Source organism: Trachypithecus francoisi, unplaced genomic scaffold (assembly GCF_009764315.1).
Source record: "Trachypithecus francoisi isolate TF-2019V2 unplaced genomic scaffold, Tfra_2.0 Contig01440, whole genome shotgun sequence".
Taxonomy (NCBI): domain Eukaryota; kingdom Metazoa; phylum Chordata; class Mammalia; order Primates; family Cercopithecidae; genus Trachypithecus; species Trachypithecus francoisi.
In genome coordinates, this window is record NW_022681431.1 from 17,702,586 (window position 1) to 17,716,226 (window position 13,641).

Below are 13,641 nucleotides of genomic sequence, written 5' to 3' on the forward strand. Positions count from 1 at the left end.
GAGATTATTTTGCTGGCAAATACTAGGATTCTACCGAGTTTCTTACTTCACTTGGGAATTGAGATAAAGGCCCATGCAGAAGCGAGATCACAAACTTTCCCATATGAAACATATAGACACCCTTAGGTTTATGTCAAAATCCATCTTGATCTCTGAAGGAAGCAATCCTTGAAAAACATATTTTTTTCCAAAGACTGTGGGAGGCTCATGGCACAGCAAACTACCTGGGTATTAATTGGTGATGTCCTAGGAGAACACAGTCAAGAAAATAGACACAAGCTAGGCACGGTGCCTCACACAGTAATCCCAGCACTTTGGGAAGCTGAGGCTGGTGGATCACCTAAGGTTAGGAGTTCAAGACCAGCCTGGCCAACATGGTGAAACCCCATCTCTACTAAAAATACAAAATTTGCTGGGTATGGTGGTTCTTGCCTGTAATTCCAGCTACTCCAGAGGCTGAGGCAAAAGAATCGCTTAGAACCCAGGAGGCAGAGGTTGCAGTGAGACGAGATCGTGCCACTGCACTCCAGCCTGGGTGACAGAGCGAGACTGTCTCAAAAAAAAAAAAAAAAAAAAGAAAGAAAGGAAGAAAGAAAGAAAAGAAAGAAAAGAAAATAGACACAGAGGAGGCTGGGCACAGTGGCTCATGCCTGTAGTTCCAGCACTTTGGGAGGCCAAGAAGGGAGGAGTACTTGAGCTCAGAAGTTCCAGACCAGCCTGGGCAACACAGTGAGACTTGTCTCTACAAAAAATAAAATAATTAAAATAATTTAGTGGCTGTGGTGGTGCATGCCTGTGGTCCCAGCTACTTGGGAGGCTGAGGCGGGAGGATTGCTTGAGCCTGGGAGGTTGAGGCTGCAGTAAGCTATGATTGTGCCACTGCATGCCAGCCTGGCCGACACAGCCAGACCGCTGTTCCTTACTGAGAAAGATAAATTTCTCTTTGTTTAAATCATTTTTGGTGGAGTTTGCTGTTATTTGTAGCCTAATGTAATCCTGATAAATCTTATAATTTTTCAATAATAGAGTCAAAGAAAAGGGAAAAAAAGAAGTACAATGAAAAACACCCAATTACTTTCAAATCTCAGTCTGGCAGATTAGCACTGTCCCTCAAATAAACACCACAATGACAGGTAGAAAAGAATAATTTATGGGAGGACCAAGGTGAAGAGAGGCATTATGATGGCTGCTCCTGCCTCCTGCTCCCACTGGAACAGGTGACTGTCCATTCAGTAAGGCAGGTGTGGAGGGTCCAGGAGCAGAGGGGAGGACGGTACTTCCTCCAGAGAAAACCAGGAAATGGAGAAGAGTATATTCACGGATAACATTATAGAATCGCAGAATGTTAGAGTTAGGAGGGGTTTTAATTTCACACCTTCATTTCACAAATGAGAGAAACAAGACCCAAGGAAGCTATATAACTTGCCACAGTTACTGATTGAACGATGATGTGGTCTGGCTGTGTCCCCACCCAAATCTCGTCTTGAACTGTAGCTCTCATAATTCCCACATGTTGTGGGAGGGACCTAGTAGGAGATAATTGAATGATGGGGGCAGTTTCCCCCGTACTGTTCTCGTGGTAGTGAGTAAGTCTCACGAGATCTGATGGTTTTATATGGGGAAACCCCTTTCACTTGGCTTTCATTTCTCTCTTGTCTGCCACCACGTAAAATGTGCCTTTCACCTTCTGCCATGATTGTGAGGCCTCCACAGCCACGTGAAACTGTGAGTCCATTAAACCTCTTTTTCTTTATAAATTACCCATGCTGTCTTTATCAACGACATGAAAACAGACTAATACAGATAAATCATTCTTTTTGTTTGCTGATTTTTGCCCTTCTGTTGCTGCTCTCTCTCTCCAGCATCCAGTCATGAGACTTTGAGTAAGAAGTCAAAGAACAGACTGCAAATTGCGCTCACAAAATTCCTTTTCTTTGCCCCTTTGACTCCCTGGCTTTGAAATAAACATGAACACATGACTTTTTCTTCCCTAAGCATGAAATATTTCCCAAGAGGTAGGTCTGCTCTCACAGCATGAACTCCCAAAGGGCTCACTCAGTGTCCTCCAACATTTCCACATCTGTTTGACGTTTAGAGTGGACAAAAGTTGAATTTCCAGACTGAGGCTTTTATCAGATGAGAAAAATCCAGCTAGCCACCAGTGAGCCAACCATTCACCTCTAACTGTACCTTCTTCTGGAAGTCTCCTCTTTCAGCCAAAGTCGTTTGTTCTTTGGGTGAAATTCCCTGGAAGATAATGATTAGTGAGTCTTTCCTCAAGTCAATGGAATAAATCACAGAAAAAGAAAATGCTCAATCAAAATGCTATCTTATATGTTCTCCTCCTTCCTGTCACAGTAGAAGAAATATTTTTATGCTTTCAAGCCCTACTAGAAAGATAACCAGCATACAGACTTTAAAACAAAGTCAGAAAACATCATATTCTGAAAATTAAGTTAGCAAACATTAACATAAAATGGGTGACATTCATTATCAACTAAAGTACCCCAATCTTATTGAAAATATTTCTTGCTAGCCCCATGGAAGGACACCACCTAAAGATAACAGAAGTATTCATCACATACTAATGATGTGCCTGTATCACTAGTTGAGTTGTAGTCTGCAAACCATCTAGAAAAGGGATGAAACATTTCAAAAGTGTGCATTTTATTTTCAAAGAATAGACATTCCTTTCTAGATTGTGATCTGCATAATAAGGGAAAGCTATCATGGATCAGTGACAGATCCTGCAAATCATTCAAATCCACACTCTGACTTTGCAGACTAAGTAAACATCTGGCATTAATTTAGTTTCATTAGAGAGACAATATACCATAGAATTCAATTACCGAATGACGTCAGTGAAAATGGCAGTGTAGAGACATTGAAAAGTCCCTCTCTCCACAAAAGCAATGAATAAACTGGCAAAATTTGTGATAATCGACTTCCTCAGAACTCTGGAAACTAATCAGCTTATAGTAAGCAAAGGACTGCTTAGTCAATCAAAAAAAAAAAAAAAAAAGCTAAATCTTGAGAAGAAAAGTTTGTAACCTTTTACCTTACCCTGGACCCATTTTCTACTCCCCAGCTTGGTGATGGCCTTGAAGATAACAGCCCACATGCGCAGGACAGGTACCTTGTAGTGGAGGGAACAGAATGGATCTCATTCACAACCACAATGGGTTGTGGTTGTTTGTTTTGATCTCTGTGGTGGTTCCCTGAGGGACTGCCTCAAAGAGCTTGCCTTCATTTCACATAATTCAGCTACCTGAGGGATGGGGATGGAGGGTGATTGTTAAAAACACTTAAAGGCACATGTATTGTCTGATGCCACCTGGGGCAAGAAATAAAAGCTGGAATAAACAATAGACAAACTGAAAATCTTAGATGTAAAGATTGAGGAATGAAATGCTTTGGAGAATAAGGGCTTTGTAAAGCTTCCACATATTCCTAGGAATCTAGAAGACCACACACAAGCCCAGAGCAGGACACACACTCAGAAAAGACCTGAGAAAACTCTAGTGAAGTGGGAGAGTTCCCTGATCCCCCTCACAGGAGGTGCAACAGGTACGTGACTCACAAGGGGTTTGAGCCTTGCTGCTGAAACCCCTAGCAGGAGGGAGAGCATGCACACAGGCAGGTGCAAAGGCCACAGCAAGCATTTTGGGCTCTGGCCCCATGATAGTGTCTAGGGGTAGGTGTCTGCAATCCTAGTGCTACAAAGCTCTTTCAGCTTTGCCATCCACAGACAGCTTGAGTGTCAACCAGCTCAGCAGACCCTCTGCCTTTTTGCAAGGGCAGAGGGCCAGTGTGACAGTTTTCTGTGTCCCAAGCTCTTGCTCAGCATCCTGGAAAAATCTGGTCATACATGGGCTTGAAGGATGAAAGTGAGGTTTTATTGAGTGGTGGAGGTGGCTTTCAGTGGGATGGATGGGGAGGTAGAAAGGGGGATGGAGTGGGAAGGTGATCTTCCCCTGGAGTCAGGCCACCCAGCGTTAAGATGATCCTCCTCTTCTCCCTTTCTCTGCTGCATCATTCCACCATCCATCCAGATCTGTTGATCTGCTGGCTTGCTAGTTGGCTTCTGGAGCCTGGTGTTCAGGGTTTACATGGGTGCAGGATAGGAGGTGTGGCAGGCCAAAAGGAAACTTTTTGGGTGTGAAAACAGGAATGCCTGTCCTCATTTAGGACCACAGGTCTTCAGGCTTGAAGGCAGGGCCTTTGCTGGGAAACTGCCCTCTTCTACCTGGTATTTCCCTGTCTCCTGTCCACGTCACTAAGTTTTGAGAAAGCTCTTTGCTGATCATCAGGCTCTGCACAGGAGGAAATGAAAGCTAAAACAGGGTTGTAAATCATCTGACTAGAAGTTGAAGACATGCCCCAATACACTCACAAAGCCCATCTCCAAAGACTGTGAGATTTTTGTTCTGGTTCCAGGCATTTAAAGAAATCCCTGTAAAATCACTGGCTGACCACTAAGCTAGCAATAAAGAGATTTCAACAGCCACACATGACAAAGAAAACAGACTTTATATATTTAATTCTGAAAAGTCACTAAGCAAACCATAGCTGCTACAATAACAGCAACAAAATGCCCTAGGTAATTAGCAGAGTTGCCATATTACAGTATTTTAAATGTCCTGTTTTCAACAAAACATTACAAGCCATGAAAATAATAACAAAGTATGGCCCGAAATATTGGAAATAATTCTATTTAACTTATTCCTTCTGTACTGATTCTTAAAGTACAGAAGTACAGTTTTTTGTTGTTTTTTTTTTTTTTTTTATTTCAACAGGTTTTTGTGAAACAGGTGGTGCTTGGTTACATGGATAACTTTTTTTTTTTTTTTTTTTTTTTTTTTCTGTCTGAGATAGAGTCTGTCTCTGTCGTCCAGGCTGGAGTGCAGTGGCATGATCTCTACTCACCGCAAGCTCCGCCTCCTGGGTTCACACCATTCTTCTGCCTCAGCCTCCCAAGTAGCTGAGACTACAGGCACCCGCCATCACACCTGGCTAATTTTTCTATTTTTAGTAGAGACAGGGTTTCACCATGTTAACCAGGAGGGTAAGCTCTTTAGTGGTAATTTCTGAGATTTTGTTGCACCCATCACCCAAGCAGGGGTGATGTATGTGTACATATACTATATATACATACATATATACATAATATATGTGTTTATTTATCTAGGTTATATATATGCATATAAACAAATTGTGTACATATATAAACTGTGTATATATACTACACACACACACACACACACACGTATATTCAAGAACCTCAAAAAATTTCAAACAGGATAAACCCAAAGAGATTCATACAAGGCATGCTACAATCAACTGTCAAAAACCTAAAACAAAGACAGAATCACGAGGGCAGCAAAAGAAGCAACTTGTGAGGTAGAAAGGATTCCTCAATAAGATTAAGAGCTAGTATATCATCAGAAATCATGGAGGTTAGGAGGCAGTGGGATGACATATTAGAAGTGCTGAAATATAAATTAAAAGTGCTATTAACCAAAAATTCTATATCTGACAAAACTATCTTTCAAAACTGAAGAAGAAATTAAGACATTCCCAGATAAACAGAAACAGAGAATCCTTTGCTAGTAGACCTGACCTACAAGAAATATGAAAGGAGTCCTTCAGCTGAAATGAGAAGGAACACAAGTAATGAAAATCCACCCAAAGAAATAATGAACAACTGTAAATATTTACCTAACAACACAGGTAACTATAAGTCAGTATTCATTTATTTTAGTTTGTAACTTCTTTTTTTCCTACATAGTTTAAAACACACCTGTTTAGGGCTGCATATGGTGGCTCACATCTTTAATCCTAGCACTTTGAGGAGTCAAAGCAGAAGGATTGCTTGGGCCCAGGAGTTTGAGGTCAGACTGGACAACATAGACTCCATCTCTACACAATTTTTTAAAATTAATCAGGCATAGTGGCATGTGCCTGTGGTCTCAGCTACTCAAGAGATCGAGGCAGAAGGATCACTTGAACCCTGGAGACTGAGACTGCAGTGAGCCATGTTCACATCAGCTGCCTCAGCCAGGGCAACAGAGTGAGATCCCATCTCAAAAAATCAATCAATCAATCAATCAATAAAACACAACAACTGTATAAAACAATACTTATAAATTATCATGGATATGCTCAAAATGTATAAAGATGTGATTTGTAACAACAACAAATGGGATAGAGTTTGATAAGACCAAACATTGTGACTATTATTGAAAATAAGTTGGCATTAATTTGAACTAGTTTGTTACAAATTAAGATGTTAACTGTAATTCTCAGAGTAACCGCTAAAAAAAAAACTAAAAAGTATATTGTAAAAGAAATGAGAAGGAATGAAAAATGTACACTAGAAGATATCTATTATATACAAAAGAAGGCAATAATGGAGGAATTGAGGAACAAAAACAATGTGACATATAGAAAACAATAGCAAAGTGCAGAAGCCTTTCTTTATCAGTATTAATTAGCATAAATTAACTCAGAGATTAAATTCTCTGAGTAAAGAGAAGAGACTTGGCAGAATAGATTTTTTTAAAATAATCCAACCATATGCTGTCTACAAAATAGTCACTTTAAATCCAAAGACAAATAGGTTGAGGCCAGGTATGGTGGCTCATTCTTATAATCCCAGCACTTTGGGAGGCCAAGGTGGGTGAATCACTTGAAGCCAGGAGTTGGGCAACATAGCGAAATCCTGTCTCTACTAAAAAGTACAAAAATTAGCTGGGCACGGTGGCTCACACCTGTAATCCCAGCACTTTGGGAGGCCGAGACAGGCAGATCACAAGGTCAGAAGTTCAAGACCAGCCTGACCAACATAGTGAAACCCCGTCTCTACTAAAAATACAAAAATTAGCCAGGCATGGTGGCGAGTGCCTGTAATCCCAGCTACTCAAGAGGCTGAGGCAGGAGAATCTCCTGAACCCAGGAGGCGGAGGTTGCAGTGAGCCAAGGTCTTGCCACTGCAGTCCAGCCTGGGCGCCAGAGCGAGACTCCAATCTTAAAAAAAAAAAATTAGCTGGGCTTGGTGGCGCACACTTGTAGTCCTAGTTACTCCAGAAGTTGAGGCAGGAAAATCACTTGAACCTGGGAGGTGGAGGTTGCAGTAAGCTGAGATCATACCACTGCACTCTAGCCTGGATGACAGAGCGAGACCCCATCTCAAAACACACATACACACACACAAAGACAAATAGGTTGAAAGTAAAAGAATAGGAAGAGACTTTCCAAGCAAATATTAGCCAAAAAAGAACTTGAGTGGTTATATTAATATCAAACAAAATAGACAGTAAGATAAAAATGTTTACAAAAGACAATAATGGATATTATACAATCATAATTATATAATATTATACACAATATTGATTATATACAATCAAGAAGATAAAACAATTATAAATATATGTACCTAAAAACAGAGACCCAAAATATATAAGGCAAAAATTGGCAGAATTGAAGGGAGAGATCATTCGATAATAATCATTACAAACTTCACTATTCCACTTTCAGTAGTGGGTAGAACAACTAGAAAAAAGATCAACAAGGAAATAAAAGAGTTGAACAACACTATAAACAAACTAGACCTAACAAACTCTATAGAGTTCTATTATAGAACACTCTACCCAAGAGTAGACACTTTTCTCATACCTAGCATTCTTCTCAAGTGTATATGGACCAACACCAAAATAGATTATATTTAAACCACAAAACAAATCTCAAAGACTTCTCAAAAATTGAAATCACACAAAGTTTCTTCTCCAACCACACAGAATGAAATTAGAAATCAATAGCAGGAGGAAATCTAGAAAATTGACAAATATGTGAAAATTAAATAACACACTCTTAACCAACAGGTGAAAGAGAAAAGTAACAAAAGGAATTAGAAAATACTTTGAGATGAATACAAATAAAAACACAACATACAAAAAACTTTTGGGATGCAGTGAAAGCAGTGCTCAAAGAAAATGTATAACTCAAAACACTTATATTTAAAAATTAAAAAAGATGTCAAATCAATTACCTAACCTCCTATTTTAAGAAACTAGAAAAAGAAAAGCAAACTAAATTCAGCAATCAGAAGAAAGCAAACAATAAAGATTAGACAAAGATAAATAAAATATAGAAAAACAATAGAAAGAAACAACAAAACAAAAAGTTAGGTTTTTTTAAAAGATAAGCAAAATTAACAAACTTTTAGCCAGCACTTTGGGAGGCAGGGAGGGTGGATCACCTGAGGTCGGGAGTTCGAGACCAGCCTGACCAACATGGAGAAACCCTATCTCTCCTAAAAATACCAAAAAAAAAAAAAAAAAAAGGCCGGGCGCGGTGGCTCAAGCCTGTAATCCCAGCACTTTGGGAGGCCGAGACGGGCGGATCACGAGGTCAGGAGATCAAGACCATCCTGGCTAATACGGTGAAACCCTGTCTCTACTTAAAAATACAAAAAAAACTAGCTGGGCGACGAGGCGGGCGCCTGTAGTCCCAGCTACTCGGGAGGCTGAGGCAGGAGAATGGCATAAACCCGGGAGGCGGAGCTTGCAGTGAGCTGAGATCCGGCCACTGCACTCCAGCCTGGGTGGCAGAGCGAGACTCCGTCTCAAAAAAAAAAAAAAATTAGCCGGGCATGGTAGCACATGCCTGTAATCCCAGCTACTCGGGAGGTTGAGGCAGGAGAATCACTTGAACCTGGGAGGTGGAGGTTGTGGTGAGCCGAGAGAGCACCATTGCACTCCAGCCTGGGCAACAAGAGTGAAACTCCATCTCAAACAAAAAAGAAAAAAAGAAAGGGACAAATTCCTACACAAAGTACCAAAGCTGACTCAAGAAGAAGAAGAAAATTTTAATAGACCCATAGCAACTAATGACATTGAATCACTAATCAAAACATTTTCAACAAAGAAAATTCCAAGACCCAATGACCTCACTGGGGAATACTACCAAATGCCTAAAGAAGAATTAATATTCTTCTCAAACTCTTCCAAAAAATAGACGAGAACACTTATTAACTCTTTATTTGAAGCCAGTATCACCCTGATGCCAAAGCCAGGTAAAGACACTAGAAGAAAACAAAACTACAGATCGATATATCTCATGAAGATCGATGAGAAAATTCTCAACAAAATACTACCAAATTGAATCTAGTAGCATAGTAAAAGGATTACATACCATGACCAAGTTGGATTTATTCCAGGAATGCAAGGATGATTCGACACATGGAAATAAATCCATGTAATACACCACATTAATAGAACAAAGGAGAGAAAAACATGAAAACCTCTTCATACATAAAAAGTGTTTGACAAAAACCAACACTCTTTCACTGAAGAAAAAAAAATTCAACAAACTGGGACTACAAGGGAACTTCCTCAACCTGATCAAGGGCATCTATTAAAAACTCACTGCTAATATCACACTTACTGATGACATAGTGAAGGTATTCTTCCCTGAGATCTGGAAAATGACACACATGTCCACTGTCACCACTTCTGTTTAACATTGTGCTGGAAGTTCCAGCCCAAGAAATTAAGCAAGTAAAACAATTAAAGGCATCCAAATCTGAAAAGAAGAAGTAAACATTTTTCAGATGACCTGATCTTATATATAGAGAGAGAGAAAACCCTAAGGAATACACAATAAAATTTTTAGAGATGATAAATGAATTCAGCAAAGTGACAGAATATAAGAACAATACACAAAAATCAGTTGTGCTTCTAAACACCAGCAATGAACACTCTGAAAAGGAAATTAAGAAAATAACTCCACTTACAATATCATCCAAAATAATAAAATACCTAGGAATAAATGTAACCAAGGAGGGCAAAGACTTATATATATGCTGAAAATCACAAAACGTTGCTGAAAAAAATTAAAGACCTAAATAAATCAAAAAACATTTCACTATCATAGATTAGAAGACAATATTATTAAGATGGCAATTGTATTAGGCCATGCTTAGATTGCTATAAAGAAATAGCTCAGACTGCGTTTTGTAAAGAAAAGAGGTTTAATTGGCTCATGGTTCTGCAGGCTGTACAGGAAGCACAGTGCACATCTGCTCGGCTTCTGGGAAGCCTCAGGGAGCTTTTACTCATGGCAGAAGGTGAAGCAAGTGCATGCACATCACATGGCAAGAGCAAGAGCAAGAAAGAGTGTGGGGGAAGATGTCACACACTTTTAAACAGTCAGATCTTTCAAGTACTCACTCACTACTGCAAGGACAACACCAAGGGGATAGCACTAAGCCAGTCATGAAAAATTCACTCCCATGATCCAGTTGCCTCCCACCTGGCCCCACCTCCAACACTGGGGATTACAATTCAACGTGAGACTCTAGGGGAACAGCATCCAAACTGTATCAGCCATGTTCCCCACATTGATCTACATATTGATCCTCGGTCAAATTCTGTCATTTTGGCAGAAATAGACAAGCTGATTCTAAAATTCATAGGGAATTGCTAAAGATGGAGAATAGCCTAAAACAAAGATGGAAAAAGAAGAACAAAGTAGGAAAACACAGTTCCCCATTTCAAAACTTACAACAAAGCTACAGTAATCACAACAGTGTGGTATTGGCATAAGGATAGACAGATCAATAGAGGAGAACTGAGAGTCCAGAAATAAATTCTTACATCTATGGCTAATTGGTTTTCAACAAGTTTGCCAAGGCCATTAAATGAGGAAAGAATCCTCTCTTCAACAAATGGTGTTGAGACAACTGGATATTCACATACAAAAGAATGAAATCAACCCCCTACCTCACATCATATGTAAAAATTAATTTGAAATTGATCAAAGACCTAAATGTGAGAATAAAAATGATAAATCTTTTAGAATAAAACATAAGCACACGTCTTCTTGACCTTGAACTAGTTTTCTTAAATATGGCACCCAAAGTACAAGCAACAAAATAAAAAATAGACAAATTGAACTTCAGAATAAGAGGCTTTTCCATATCAAGGAAACTATCAAGAAAGTGGAAATGATAACCTACAGAATGGGAGAAAAATATTTGCAAACATATGTCTGGTAAAGGCCTAGTATCCAGAAGAAAAAAAGAATTATTCCCCTTCCCCGCCCCTCCCCGCGGCCTCCATTCCCTCCCAGTGTCGCTTCGCGGAGCGGCTACGAGCCCTGCGGCGGCAGCACTTTTCACGGCAGGAAGGGGAGCTGGGCTCCAGAGCTGAGCCGTCCAAGCCGGAGGGACTGGTTGGTCGAGGGAGAGAGGGCGGGAATCCCGGGCTGCCCAACCGCATGTTCAGCCCTATCCTCTCCTGCAGGGAGTCCTGGGCAGGTGGGGCGGGGATCCACTAAGACCGCCACCGGCCCCTCGGCGCTGACGGGACCGCGAGGGGCGCACCCGCCGAAGGCAGCCCCGCCGAAGGCAGACGCGGCCCGGACTTGGTCCTGAGCAGCGGGTGCTGGGCAGCGCAGCGGGAGGAAGCGAGAGGTGCTCCTCTCCCCAGAGTTGGAAGCCCCCTGGCCGGGTCCAAAGTGCCCAAGAAGAAGCCGACGCCCATCCAGCTGACCCCGGCCCCCCATGGCTCCGCGGTTAACGGGACCAGCTCTGCAGAAACCAACTTGGAGGCCTTGCAGAAGAAGCTGGAAGAGCAGCAGCAAAAGCGCCTTGAGGCCTTTCTTACCCAGAAGCAGAAGGTGGGAGAACTAAAGGATGACGACTTCGAGAAGATCAGTGAGCTGGGGGCTGGCAATGGCGGTGTGGTGTTCAAGGTCTCCTACAAGCCTTCCGGCCTGGTCATGGCCAGAAAGCTAATTCATCTGGAGATCAAACCCGCAATCCAGAACCAGATCATAAGGGAGCTGCAGGTTCTGCATGAGTGCAACTCTCCATACATCGTGGGCTTCTGTGGTGCATTCTACAGCGAGAGGCGAGATCAGTATCTGCATGTAGCACATGGATGGAGGTTCCCTGGATCAAGTCCTGAAGAAAGCTGGAAGAATTCCTGAACAAATTTTAGAAAAAGTTAGCACTGCTGTAATAAAAGGCCTGACATATCTGAGGGAGAAGCACAAGATCATGCACAGAGATGTCCAGCCCTCCCACATCCTAGTCAAGTCCCCTGGCGAAATCAAGCTCTGTAACTTTGGGGTCAGCGGGCAGCTCAACTCCATGGCCAACTCCTTCATGGGCCCAAGGTCCTACATGTCACCAGAAAGATTCCAGGGGACTCATTACTCTGTGCAGTCAGACATCTGGAGCATGGGATTTTCTCTGGTAGAGATGGCAGTTGGGAGGTATCCCATCCCTCCTCCAGATGGCAAGGAGCTGGAGCGGATGTTTGGGTGCCAGGTGGAAGGAGATGCGGCTGAGACCCCACCCAGGCCAAGGACCCCAGGGAGGCCCCTTAGCTCATAAGGAATGGACAGCCGACCTCCCATGGCAATTTTTGAGTTGTTGGATTACCTAATCAACGAGCCTCCTCCAAAAATGCCCAGAGTGTTCACTCTGGAATTTCAAGATTTTGTGAATAAATGCCTAATTAAAAACCCCACAGAGAGAGCAGATTTGAAGCAAGTCATGGTTCATGCTTTTCTCAAGAGATCTGATGCTGAGGAAGTGGATTTTGCAGGTTGACTCTGCTCCACTGTCGGCCTTAACCAGCCCAGCACACCAACCAATGCTACTGGCGTGTAAGTGTTTGGGAAGCAGCAAAAAAAGAAAGAAAGAGAAAGAAAAGAAAGAGGAAGGAGGGAGGGAGGGGAAGGGAGTGAGTAAGGGAAGCGAGAGCAAAAGAAAAAAAAGAAAGAAAAAGAAGGAAAGGAAGGAAGGAAATAAAAAAAGAAAGAAAAGAGAGAGAAAGAAAAAGAGAAAAGAAAGAGGAAGGAGGGAGGGGAAGGAGGAAGGGAAGGGAGAGTGAAAGAAGAAAAAGAAAAAGAAGGAAAGAAATAAAGGAAAGAGGCCGGGCGTGGTGGCTCAAGCCTGTAATCCCAGCACTTTGGGAGGCCGAGACGGGCGGATCACGAGGTCAGGAGATCGAGACCATCTTGGCTAACACGGTGAAACCCCGTCTCTACTAAAAATACAAAAACTAGCCGGGTGAGGTGGCGGGTGAGTAGCTGTAGTCCCAGCTACTCGGGAGGCTGAGGCAGGGGAATGGCGTAAACCCGGGAGGCGGAGCTTGCAGTGAGCTGAGATCCAGCCACTGCGCTCCAGTCCGGGCGACAGAGCAAGACTCCGCCTCAAAAACAAACAAAAAAAAAAAAAAAAAAAGAAATAAAGGAAAGAAAAAGAAAGAGAAAGAGGAGAGAAAGAAAGAAAGAAAAAGGAGAGAGGGAGGGAGGGAGGGAGGGAAGGGAGAGCGAAAGAAAAAAGAAAAAAGAAAGGAAGGAAAGAAAGAAGGAAGGAAAGAAAGAGAAAGAAAGAGAGAGAGGGAGGGAGGGAGGGAGGGGAAGGAAGGAAGGAAGGAAGGAAGGAAGGAAGGAAGGAAGGAAGGAAGGAAGGAAGGAAGGAAGGAAGGAAGGAAGGAAGGAGAAAGAAAGAAAGAGGAGAGGAGGGGAGAGAGGAAGGAAAGAGAGGGAGGAAAGGAAAGAAGAAAGGGAGGGAGGGAGGGAAATGTTCTAGAATTAGATAGTAGTTGCAGTAGCACAACCTGTGTA

General features: G+C 42.0%; 1 pseudogene; it reads left to right on the forward strand.

Annotated features, from left to right (window-relative positions):
• Positions 1 to 12,679, forward strand: part of LOC117092056 — a 49,712-nt pseudogene extending 37,033 nt beyond the window's left edge.
• Positions 12,680 to 13,641: the final 962 nt, after the last annotated feature.